The sequence below is a fragment of the Cardiocondyla obscurior genome, linkage group LG02, assembly GCF_019399895.1.
Source record: "Cardiocondyla obscurior isolate alpha-2009 linkage group LG02, Cobs3.1, whole genome shotgun sequence".
NCBI lineage: Eukaryota > Metazoa > Arthropoda > Insecta > Hymenoptera > Formicidae > Cardiocondyla > Cardiocondyla obscurior.
In genome coordinates, this window is record NC_091865.1 from 12215190 (window position 1) to 12228159 (window position 12970).

The 12970-nt window shown below is 44.4% G+C and overlaps 1 protein-coding gene and 1 long non-coding RNA gene across 15 annotated transcripts in view; one reads left to right on the forward strand and one right to left on the reverse strand.

Annotated features, from left to right (window-relative positions):
* LOC139113103 (kin of IRRE-like protein 1) overlaps positions 1 to 12970 on the forward strand; it is a 314721-nt gene that overhangs the window by 149241 nt on the left and 152510 nt on the right. The window lies entirely within an intron of this gene.
* LOC139113105 (uncharacterized) overlaps positions 1 to 12970 on the reverse strand; it is an 84376-nt gene that overhangs the window by 21457 nt on the left and 49949 nt on the right. For 2 of the 14 annotated variants that reach the window (XR_011547615.1, XR_011547614.1), the window contains 4 exons: positions 6680 to 7579; positions 5323 to 6345; positions 4883 to 5215; positions 4671 to 4774 (listed from right to left, as the gene is read on the reverse strand). This is a non-coding gene — a long non-coding RNA (uncharacterized lncRNA). Of the gene's footprint in view, positions 1 to 4670; positions 4775 to 4882; positions 5216 to 5322; positions 6567 to 6679; positions 7680 to 12970 lie in introns of those variants that run through there. The other 12 variants (XR_011547616.1, XR_011547617.1, XR_011547613.1 and 9 more) reach the window with 12 other exon arrangements.

Below are 12970 nucleotides of genomic sequence, written 5' to 3' on the forward strand. Positions count from 1 at the left end.
ATTGACTGCGAGACCGTCGGCGGTAGCTGCTGTCGTTACCGTTACCACAATAACCGTCACGGATACGTCAAGCCGTATCGGATTCTTGATAGCGAGATCAGACAAGCGCGATAAATTCGAATCGAGACATGTATCCGGAAGGAATTATTTTTCTTTAACAGAAAATTATTATTCGAATCGGAAAAATTATTATTTTATTTAAATATTCTATGCTGAGCAGTTTCACGAAATTGTAATCTTTAATAAAATTGCGTAAAAGACAGACGTTAACAATTAACCAATCGTCGTAATTATATAATTTTATTTATGAAAAGCGCCTCGAGTGTTTCCATTTTTTTTTCTTTTTGTGTAGGGCTGAAAACGTTACTGGATTAAAAAATCACGAATAGGAGACGTGACCCAGATCGGCGACTCTTCGCTAATTCTCATTCCGATTTTTCTACGCTCTGAAATAATTCCGAACGAGCAGAGCGACAGCGCTTTTCGAAGGCGTCGTCGGAATAATAAAACCGTGCGCGCCAATCAAAAGTTATACGACCGTCAGTATCAACGATCCCCGTAGATGACGCCTTTGTCTCTCGGACCGCGCGGCAATAATCGTGGAAACTGCCGGCGCGATACAAACGAGCGGAAATATCGGCGCGCCGTGAAATAAAGATCGCAGATTGTCCGACAATACGCGCGTCGGGAATTAAGCTCGTTGAAACCCCGTGACCTCGTCGCGCGGAACGATTTGACGCGCGTTTAACCTTCGAGCACCTCGGCAACGCCACTTCCTGCGCTGTTAAAAAAAAAAAAATATTTCCTCGTAACGTCGCGCGTAACTTCACGGAGACAAAGATAAACCTGCAACGTGTCTCCTAACGCGTTTGCAATGGGGTTCTGCAGTTTTGTAGGAAATACGCGTACGTCATCCGAGACGTGACCCGTCACGGCGACGTAAATAGCTGGCTCCGATTACTAGAAGGAGGTGGGCGAAAAGGTGGCGGCGTTTCATTAAAATTCAGAACGTGACCGATTAAACTCGGAACTCATCTCGCTCGATTTCGAGACCATCTCGCGGTTATCCACGTACCGCGGCGTATCGAAGACATCGGCCGTTCTTACACGATCGTTGACGTAAAATGCGCCTTCAATGCGCAGAGGGTGAGTAGAAGAAGAGAACGGGAGGGTAGGACAGCCGACGCGGACGCGCGCCGATAATTGCCGCGAGATGCCCGCGGGTGTTTTCGCCGAAGGGGCGACCGTCCCAGGACTCGTGAATTCTGACGGACAGGTGTAAAATTGGATTGCGGTAAATCTTAGGCTGCTGTCGGCCGTATGCCGGACCCACTGAAATGCGGATTAATTACGCACGTTGACAGCGCTGCGGTTTGGCGCTTGCGGCGACCCGGCCGCGCCGGTTGACACGCCGGAGATCATTCCGATTGCAAGCCTCTCTCTTCCTCGTCCTTTCTCTCGCGCGACGGATCGTGCGGAAACAACGAGAGCGCGACAGGGGCCGCGGCGAACCGGATGTTTGCCCGCGCGCTGGACCACCGACAGACGGATTACAAACGCCTGGCCGCAAATCCCGCCCGTCTAAATTCGCGTTAATTAATGATACACGTCGCGTAATGTTTTTTAAAAAGAGGGAAAAGGCGAGCGAACGTAGACAAACGTCGAGCCGCGCTGAGAATCGGCCGCACGTCGATTACGGACTCGCTACGGTAAGAAAAAGCCACAGATAGAGTAAAGAAAAATTATGTCCCAGTCCGCGTGGTCGGAAACGGTAACGTATAATAACGCGGGAATCGATCGAATTACAGTCACTCGCGGCAACAAGGGGGCTGCTCTTTTAACCGACAACTTCCTAACGACGGACAATACAGCGGTTTTACTTTTCCGTTACCCGATCGCGAGCCGTGAAAGATCGCGGTATGTCGGACGCTCCTAGCCCTGTATAATTATTATCAGGAAATTGCACGGGATATCGACGGACGTATCGTCGCGTAACACACGACGCGGGATAAAGGCTGTTTATGTTCGCGGTATCGTGGATTTAGTGTGCTAAAGGGATCGCGCGCAGCCGCAAAGTGCATATAAAGGTGTGCATATTGACCCTTAATAGTATCTAATTGCGTGTAATTATTAGCGCCACATCAAAAAGCCGGCGCGTTCCGCCATTAGACCGATGAATGACTAATTAATAAGCATTTGCGAATGTCGGCTGTGCACGGAAAGGCGGCGGGTTGGCTCCCTATCGGTTCCTATCTGCCGGCGCTTATTCAGGCGTATCACGTCACTGTGTCACTCGCGTAACAATACGCGCGTGCACGCACCGTTGGTACAGCGAGCACACCGCCGGTAAATTATAACAATTCGCTGAGTAAGAGCGCCGGGGATATAAACGTTGTTCCGTAATGAAGCGTCGCGCGATGTATCATAATCTCGCATTTAGCGAATAATTGTCACGTTCGATTTTGCGCCGCGGCGCGATAGGCCGACCGGAACGCGGAACGGACGAAGGGATGAAGGGAGGAAAGAAAAAAAAAAAAAAAAAAAAGGACAAACGTGCGAAATAAAATCGACGCGCGATACACGAGCGTTGAAAAATCTGGGAGTGCATTAAAGTCGCGCCGCAGTCATTTGCGATGTCCAAACGCTCGACAAATCGCGCCCTACAAATCGGACGATGCGGTGCATGTGTATTTAGCTATTACGAAGCGAGCGGATAACCGAAAAATAAACGGGCCGCTCGCGCGCGCCCAGATTATACAGCCAATAAATCCCAATCATTTCTCCGGTTTGCGTTTTCACTGCGGCGAGATTTCAAAAAGCGCTTTAACGCGAGGCGGAAGCGCGTTACCGTCGTGTGCATCATGCATGAATAGCCCGAACGGGTACGGCCCGGCGATTCGAGTGGATATGATATGAGAGATGGCGCGTAGCATCCCTTAAATACCCGCATAAAACGGCTCTCCGTGCCGCTCGAGAAAGAAAAGCGGACGTTTTACGCGAACCGGAACTACGAGAGATTGTTACGGCCGAGAAACCGTCACAGTCTCTCGCGGACGCCCGCGAGAGCTGGATGAGAAATCACCAGATCGATGGGCCGGACTCTGCGAAACGGCAAGGAATGTATCACGACAAAGCGGGCCAAATAGTAAAAAAAAAAAAAAAAGGATACGAGCGAAGAACGCGAGATATGACTGTTATATCGAATTAATAAACTGAGGAGCGAAGTCGTGGACGAACTAGCGCGCTCGGCCAGAAACAAGAAATTGAAAGCGGGACCAAATTAAATTCCATCTCCGCCGGCGTTAGATTTAAGCCAGTCTCAAACGGACAATAACGGGAGGCGAGGGTGGACGGGGAGAAAAAAAATAGAGGCACACGATTCGGTCCACCTCCGCGAATGGGGCCTCGTCTATCTCCATTTAAATCGCATTGCGTGGCGATGCTTAACTTTAAAAATGGTGTCTGTATATTACCTGCTCCAATCGTTCCGCTCGTCTTTCTCTCTCTCTTTCTCTTTCTTTCTTTATCTTTCTCTCTTTCGCCTATTTTAACGCTTTTTCGAGCGCTACCCTTAAACTCTCCCTTTGCGGCAGCGCTGCGCTCGCGCGGCCACCGAGTGCATCGTTTACGCGGCAATAAGGGAAACTTATTGCCTGCCGGCTAATAACGAACGATTCCCACGCGAGATATCTGCGGTCTTTATTTCCCCGCAAGCGCGAAGTTTACGGACCGGCGGGGCACTGCGGCAATCCGGGAGTTCCTATTGCGTGGAATCCTATGCGAATTGTTTCGCCGAAATCTAAGGATGCTATTCCCGCTGCAGCCCAGGAATTGCAACAATCGCTTACGAAAGAGGGATATTCGGAATGACGGATGCGCCTCTTAACGTTTATACCGCACTCGGGAAGGATATTATATTTTACTAACGAGCCTGCCACATGGCTCGAATGTAATCTAGCAGGAAGAATCCCGCATACGAATATATTATATAAATATATATATATATATATATTAATATCGCTGCAAACTTTATTATAAATCAAGCTGACGCGCTTTCTCAATTAAAGTATTTCTACTAAAAAAAAAAAATTAAAGTTCGCATATCGTTTGTTATCCGAAAAATAGCCAAGCGTGAAAACGGAGTAAGCTGCGTGTAAGTCGATGAAAGTTCACTCTATATCCGTTGCCCGGAATAAGCTAGTATTGCACCAGTTGCTAATAATGAACAATCCCTCGAGGAATCACGGTCTTTACACGCTCGTAACGCGATATTTACGAATCTCTATGGGTATATTTCGCGGGAATGCAATCGTCGATATTAAGATTTAAAAGAAACTTTTACGTACCGACGCAAACTCTACTTTTATCACACTCGAGCCAGTGTATCATCAAGAAATCAAAACCTTTTCTTTTCTTTTTTTTTATTTTTTTATTTTTAATTCACCGCGAGAAAACGGTATTTTTTTTGTGTATAATACTTTTTGCATTTAAAGTAACGTGAGATTTATTTAAAATTTATTTCCATTAAAATGAAATGCATGCTATTTGTTTCCATTATGTATAGGATTTGCCAATATTCAAAGAAGGATTGCATTATTAACACTGATGTTTTACGTCATCACAATTTGGATAAATATCATAAAAAAGTTAATTTTAAACAAAAAACTTACCGAAACGTAGCTTACTGAAGCAGGATGCTTATTCTGGACTTCCTCCTCCTCTCAAGATGACGGCTGTTGGCTCGAGAACATGACCAGCTTCTCTAGATCTTTACCTGAAAACAAGTTTTGTTTGATTAATCAAATATAGAACTATATTATAAAAATGTATTGGCTCAAATGTAATCTCTATGTTAATATTCAATTAAAAAAATAATTCTTACCACATGATTGTTCTACTGATGCAAAGTCACTTTTTCCACCTAATCCTCTTCTTCTCAGGATGTCGGTTATTGACCTGAAGACATGTACAGCTTCTTTAGATCTTTACCTGAAAACAAGTTTTGCTCAATTAATCAAATATAAAACTATATTATAAAAATGTATTGGCTCGAATGTAATCTCTACGTTAATATTCAATTAAAAAATAATTCTTACCACATGATTGTTCTGCTGATGCAAAGCCATTTCCTCCTCCTTCTTCTCCACCACCTCCTCCTCCTCAAAAGATGTTGGCTGTTCACCCAAGAACATGTACAGCTTCTTTAGATCTTTACCTAAAAACAAGTTTTGCTCAATTAATCAAATATAAAACTATATTATAAAAATGTATTGGCTCGAATGTTATCTCTACGTTAATATTCAATTAAAAAATAATTTTTACCACATGATTGTTCTGCTGATGCAAAGCCATTTCCTCCTCCTTCTTCTCCACCACCTCCTCCTCCTCAAAAGATGTTGGCTGTTCACCCAAGAACATGTACAGCTTCTTTAGATCTTTACCTGAAAACAAGTTTTGCTCAATTAATCAAATATAAAACTATATTATAAAAATGTATTGACTCGAATGTAATCTCTACGTTAATATTCAATTAAAAAATAATTCTTACCACATGATTGTTCTGCTGATGCAAAGCCATTTCCTCCTCCTTCTTCTCCACCACCTCCTCCTCCTCAAAAGATGTTGGCTGTTCACCCAAGAACATGTACAGCTTCTTTAGATCTTTACCTGAAAACAAGTTTTGCTCAATTAATCAAATATAAAACTATATTATAAAAATGTATTGGCTCAAATGTAATCTCTACGTTAATATTCAATTAAAAAATAATTCTTACCACATGATTGTTCTGCTGATGCAAAGCCATTTCCTTCTCCTTCTTCTCCTCCACCTCCTCCTCCTCAAAAGATGTTGGCTGTTCACCCAAGAACATGTACAGCTTCTTTAGATCTTTACCTGAAAACAAGTTTTGCTCAATTAATCAAATATAAAACTATATTATAAAAATGTATTGACTCGAATGTAATCTCTACGTTAATATTCAATTAAAAAATAATTTTTACCACATGATTGTTCTGCTGATGCAAAGCCATTTCCTCCTCCTTCTTCTCCTCCACCTCCTCCTCCTCAAAAGATGTTGGCTGTTCACCCAAGAACATGTACAGCTTCTTTAGATCTTTACCTGAAAACAAGTTTTGCTCAATTAATCAAATATAAAACTATATTATAAAAATGTATTGACTCAAATGTAATCTCTACGTTAATATTCAATTAAAAAATAATTTTTACCACATGATTGTTCTGCTGATGCAAAGCCATTTCCTCCTCCTTCTTCTCCTCCACCTCCTCCTCCTCAAAAGATGTTGGCTGTTCACCCAAGAACATGTACAGCTTCTTTAGATCTTTACCTGAAAACAAGTTTTGCTCAATTAATCAAATATAAAACTATATTATAAAAATGTATTGGCTCGAATGTTATCTCTACGTTAATATTCAATTAAAAAATAATTTTTACCACATGATTGTTCTGCTGATGCAAAGCCATTTCCTCCTCCTTCTTCTCCTCCACCTCCTCCTCCTCAAAAGATGTTGGCTGTTCACCCAAGAACATGTATAGCTTCTCTAGATCTGTACCTAAAAACAAGTTTTGCTTGATTAATCAAATGTAGAAATATATTATAAAAATGTATCGACTCGTACATAATCTCTGCGTTTAATATTCAAGTAAAAAATAATTCTTACCACGCGATTGTTCCGTTGATGAAGACCACTTTTTCCTTTTTTTCCTCCTACTATCAAAATGTCCAGGATGATAAGCGAATTTTTACCTCCAGCTACACGTTAAGGAGCTGCCTTGGCTGTTCTCCGAATTTTCAATCTGAAACAGAAAAATGATTGCGATTAAACACTGTCTTTGAGAATTCAATTATCGTGACAAGATCGTTCTTATTCGGGGAAATATACTGTATAAAAAAAAATATCGAACTCTGATACGCGACGATTAAACGCCACTGACAATGAGAGAGCGGGTAACCTCTCCGCGGTAGCCTTGTAACCGATGCACAAAAAGCACTATTTATGATAAGCGCGACAATTAAAAACTAATGCAAAATAAAACGTATACGAGTGCGAAGGAGACTCGACACTAGCCGGCTCCGGTAACCGCCATCTCACCTTAATACTTCGTCGCGGCACACTACGCTTGTCTACGAACCACCACGGGGCCAGCGTATGAAAACGACCGGGTGCCTCTCATCCTGATACCGCACCTACTGTTCGGAGCCGGGCCGAGGAAAGAACAGGACGGAACAACAACAATGACCGACAGGTCACAGCACTCCGCCGTGGCTCACTAAGCATACACTTGACTCATCCCCTCGGCCCGTCTTCCCCTCGACCACAATCCGAACAGAAACTAATTCGCGTAGGTACCGACATCTTTATTAATTACATTGAATTACTTACCGAACGCGAACGACGAGATCTCCTCCAGAAACGGCTGTGTGACTCGACAATGGACTCGACCGAATGTTCGGGACGACCGACACAGATGGGCCTACGTGCCGGAATGCCACGACCGATCGTGCCCGAGCGCGCCCGACTCCTCTCGAACTCTTCGCGGCTACGGTGGAGCCCGCGCGACTGAAAATTAAGTATCACGTATGCACATCTTTTATCAAACTTATTCGGCATCTAAATAAAATTAATTTCTTTTCTTCTAAATCGAGCGCAACAAAAATGATAATGCCGTTCAAGTATAAATCAATTTCAAACGATAAAAATGTTTCGTCGTATTATATTTAATAGAATACAATAATTAGAACGCCTGCAAAAACTTCGGACAAGACTATTAAATTATTCAATTTATTTATTCTTTAACAAATAAGAAATATATATGTTTTTGAAAATATAAATTTTTATTTTTAATTATCACGGTTGTGATATTGTACGCCATCGATGTTACGCGATATAACACCATTGAATTTAGTTAGTACAAAAACATCACTTTTATGTGAATAAAAAAAAATTGGAATATGATTTTTAGTACAATCAAGTGAATCCTTTCAACATAAAATTATACAGGTGTCATGGATTCGTCATCCTTTTAACGACAGATTTTACAAAATATTTCAAGAGAACAATTCTAATGCAAAAATATTGAAAGTACAATACAATCATTTTAAAATATGTATATAAAACGCCGCTGCACTTCGCGAATACAATTGCTGTATAATTTCTGACGGGGACTGATATTCTCTGCAACAATATATTATATACCTATCCGATTTCAAAAGAGAGATAAAAACGCAAAGCGTTCTGTAATGTCTAATATAAAAAAAAAGAAGAAAAAAACACACAAAAAGGGGACATAATCGGCTTTTTACGCGGTATTGGTTTAATGAATTTTCCGCCAGATAATTCGCATTATTATGTAGACGTTGGAATTATGCGATACGCGATGCATGTATTTTCGCGGAAGGTCGGCACCGACAATTGGCTGCCGTCTACCTCGTCCTAGCCCGAGTAATTATGCAAATCGTCTCCATGCCCGAGGATCGGCGCGATGATTAATTCTAAGATACATACACACAACCTCCAAGTCTTCCCAGGTTAGGACGGATTGCGCCGACGGCTAACAGCAAACGATTTCCCAGCGAACTCTCAATCTGTACGCGCCCGTAGCTCTCGATTATTTACGAGCCTCGACTGATCCGGTTCGACAGACACAAATCGCGCAGGCGGACATGACTTTTAACGTCGAGATACGAAATCGTTTTTTTGTCAAAGAGCCTCCCGAGTGGTAATTCATCTATTCTGATTTTGCAGCTAGTGGTTAGATCGCGCGGATTAGATATATTCTCGTTGACTAGCTTAATACTAGTCTCTTTTTAGCTCGTTATCAGCCAGTAATAATTATATAGTACCTAGTCGTTCTGAGCGTTACATTTCTGACTCAGTGCGGGACAGTTTTGCTGGATAATTTTGCTAGACAGCCACGAGATAAACCGCGGATTGGCTAGCTAGTCATTAGACAACGATTGGGCTGAATTTCCACTCGGGCTGTTCCCGTCGCGTCGTCGTCGCTTCCGTTCGTTCTCGTTAACGCGAGCGGCCTCGACGAGAACGCTGGATTCTCGCAATATTCGCGCGGCGGAAAATTCACGCGACATATTGACGAAAACAATTTTTGCGCCGGCGAATGATACCGGGATATCAGGCTCTATGGGAGCCATAATGCGCGTAATAAATTACTCGGCGTCGCGCGGACCCTTTTTATATTCGCGTGAACGATTTTCGCGTGCGGGCGCCGAGGAGCCACCTTGCATCGCGGTATTATGTATCTATCTATCGATCGATCTATCTATCGGCGAGTTATTGAGGTCAGGGCGGCACCTACGTGATGTAATATCGATGATACATTGGCTGCACGAGGCGTCGTCACGTCGCAGGATGAAGTGAACGCGCAGCGAGACGCAGAATGAAGAAAAAAAAAAGAAAAAAATAAAAAAAATAAAATAAAAAAAAAAAAACATAGAAGAACGAAATCGACGAAGAAATGTGAACGACATCGTGTAGGAAGGGGCAATTACGTATTCAGAGAATCGACCGAATTGCACTCCTCGAAGGAATTATGGATCGCCGCATTGCCGAGATGCAGGTGTGAAAAAGGAGAGAGAAAGAGAAAAGGGAGACATTCCGCGAACCCTTCGTTCCGCTTTTCTTCCCTTCCCGGTTACATTTTCCATCGGCACGACCGACAGAATACGCAGCAAAGGGAGAGGGAACAAAAAAAGAAAAACCAAAAAAAGAAAGAAAAAAAGAAAAGATAAAAAAAAAAAGAAAAGAGGACGTCGCGAAGCGTCGGCGACACGACGGCGGCGAAATAAACGGCGCTATGTGAACGAAATTAAATGAGCCTTAGGAATGTATCTGCAGCCGTAGGACAACGTTTCGAGTGTGCTCCGGAAAGAAATACGGCGTTCGCGTGCTCGCGATAAACGTCTCTGGCATAAACGAGGAAGAGAAGCCGGTGCACTTAATGGACACGATGTTCCCGTAAAGAATGATTACACGCGGCACCGACGTCTCGTACGAAGACTGGTGCCAACGATAGATATATATTATTAGCGCGGACACTTTCGGAAGGGTGCGCTCCCCCGGATTCGCTCGCGTAGTCGCGGCACGATACGACATAATTTCCGCTCGTCTCGCGCGAATCACCGTGAATCTCGCAGGCACGATCGCGTGTTCTCCCCTCCGATCGCGCAGTCTATTAATCGAATTAATAGGCACCCTCGTCACGTATGCCGGCCACGGATTTTACGACGCCGAGTCTCGCGCGGCCGGAAGTACGTCGCTTAAACCGCGGAAGCCACCCCGCGCTTGGGCGAGATACGCGCTCTCGCTCACCCCTTCCCCGGTCTTATCTCCGCTTCTCGCGTCGTGATCGTAAGCCGCGAGGATAACGGAATGTACGGCGATTCAACGGAAAGGGTTGATAAAGGGTTGGAGTCCGCGTCGGCAGGTGAATTTTTGCCGCGCCCGCGATCGGCCGTCGAAAAGCTTCCTCTCGCGAGCGGTGGCTGGCGCGTCGGATCGCCAGTAATTATTTTCAATGCTCTCCGGTGCGCCGGACAACCCTCCGCAGCCGGATCGCCCTGCCTCGTTCGGACGATCGTTCGGTTTTATTGCAGGATATCCCGGAACCGCGCGAGAACGGCGCGTATCAGCGGCGCTCATTCCTCGATATCTAGCTACCCTGTTTTCGCTGATTCGCTCTTTCCACTTCCCCTGTCACGGGCTATAAAGCATCCTCCGCGCGCAGGGGTGGCGGCGGCGGCGGCGGCGGCGGCGGCGGTACGTACCGTTCTAGTTCGCGTTTGCAAACTTCACGAAGGTGTTTTACAAACCGTCGCTCACGAACGGTGCCGGTGGCAGGTGATTACTCTCCAGACAAAATTTCGCCGGTTCCACATAGGCGATATTAATCGACCCACCGGTATAATCGAAACTCCGACGGTTATGATTCATCCCGACAAAGTGTGCATTATGGGCGGAGGCGTGACGTTCTCGACCGTGATTCACTTTAGATTCCGACCGGTTAAAGATACGCGCATCGATATATAAAAGTATACGAGACAGCGAGCATTTTGACGCAATAGGGATACAAAATAAGTAATGCGATAAGAGACAAAAGGGGGCTCGTTGCAGCGACACAGAAGTATCTACGTGTACTACCAGGCTGCAAATTTCCCGTTACGAACTTAGGAAGCGCCTCGCCGTTATCTTGCTACAGAAGTCGCCCGTACGATGCTCGAAGGGAGCGATAACGCTCTCCTATTTTCGACGTCCGACGCGTCGCACGCAGGACTACGTCGTATCTCATCCCGACAAGGAGAATGTCGCTGCGGGGCGCAACGTCACCGACGAATTTACACGGAAACTTTTTTTTTCGCTCCCTTCCTCTCTCTCTTTCTCTTCCCTTCCAGATATAAGGCTCACACGCCTCCTCCCGGTTCCTCAAACTCGTGATATTACTTTTTTATTCCCGGCAACGATAACGACGATCCCTTCGCAAACAATAGCAAAACGCCACGCTTCTTTACTTACCGGAAGAAAGATCGATGAAACGAGATCGTGACAGTCCACCCTGATGAGGGGTGGAAGCTTCGAACAATAGCATACGGACGTAATCTTTGAGGTTATCGAGGTGGGTAGGTACTTTAAGGACCAAAGACGCGCGCCGCGGTCTGACTTTTTATTTTATTTTTTTTTATTTGCATTCACGGAGTAACCGGAAACGAAAGCAGCTATAAATAGACCTGTGCCTTTATTCAGCCCCCGCGCCCCTTTGCATCGACACCATATTGGAGCCCCTTCGTTGAGTCGGGAGTTAAAGGACTTGCTATGCGATTTCGAGCAATCTTGCCGTCAAAGAAGGATCCCTCCTTCGATTTCCGATCGAAAGAGCACCGAGGGTATTTGCTTCAAAAACATCCTCCTCCTCCCCCGACTGTTTAAATACATCACAGTATATCACGATTTTAACGTTATTTAAAAAAAACGTTCCGAGCATCTCTCGCCAATTTTCTCATCGTAAAAGAAAATACGTGCTACTAATTGTTATTTGTATTAAGAACAATGTTTAATTAAACTAAATAAATGTATTCTTTGATAATGATTTGCGTGCACTTACTTTTTTCCTTTTAAGATAAATTATATAAGTCGTTAATAATTAATTTAAAATACATATATGTCGCGTAATAAAAATGTCCAACGGTTTATTAATTCAATTGCGGTAATGCGGAACGCGTCTCATTAAAGCCGGCCTTATCTTAATTCATTTTCACTAGCTCGTAGATAAGTGTTGACTGCGAAATGTGTCTTTGCTCGCCCAACGCTACCTTTCGGAAACATCGTTTCGGTCTCAGCCGTGTCTCCGGCGGCAGCCCTCTGCTCGGAGCCACTTCCTTTGATCTTAATCTCGTGGAGGCAGGCCTCTTTTCAAGCGTTTCAGTCGGCTTATGGGCTCGTAATAGGTACCCTTCGCGAAAAACCGAGCCATGGAGAGAATAATCATCCGGAAATCGTCGCGTCGCCCTGGAAAGGCCAGTCTCGAAAGCATCTTCTGGCCATTCTCTCTTTCTCTTCCGCTTTAAACTCCCTCGGCCCCACGCTCCTTTGCTCACGCCGTTTCTGCTCTTCGCTTCCCCCTTTTTCTTTTTTTTTTTTTTTCTTTTCCCCCTTTCATTTTCTTCCGACGTCGTCGTAGTGGCCACTCCACGAAATTATTCGCAGTGCGCGAGCAAGACGGCATTGCCTTTTAAGACGTGCCACATGATGCGACATTGTAAAAGCTCGAGATCCGCACTGTATTATGCGACAGTTACTGCGAGACGAGTACCGTACGAAAAATTATTACACGAGCGTTATTTGCAATCTGAGACGAGATAGGGGTAGCTGTTAACCCGATTCGCTACACCTCGCGGGATCTTTTAAATTTTCTGTTACGCAATACGAGAGAAAGAAAGA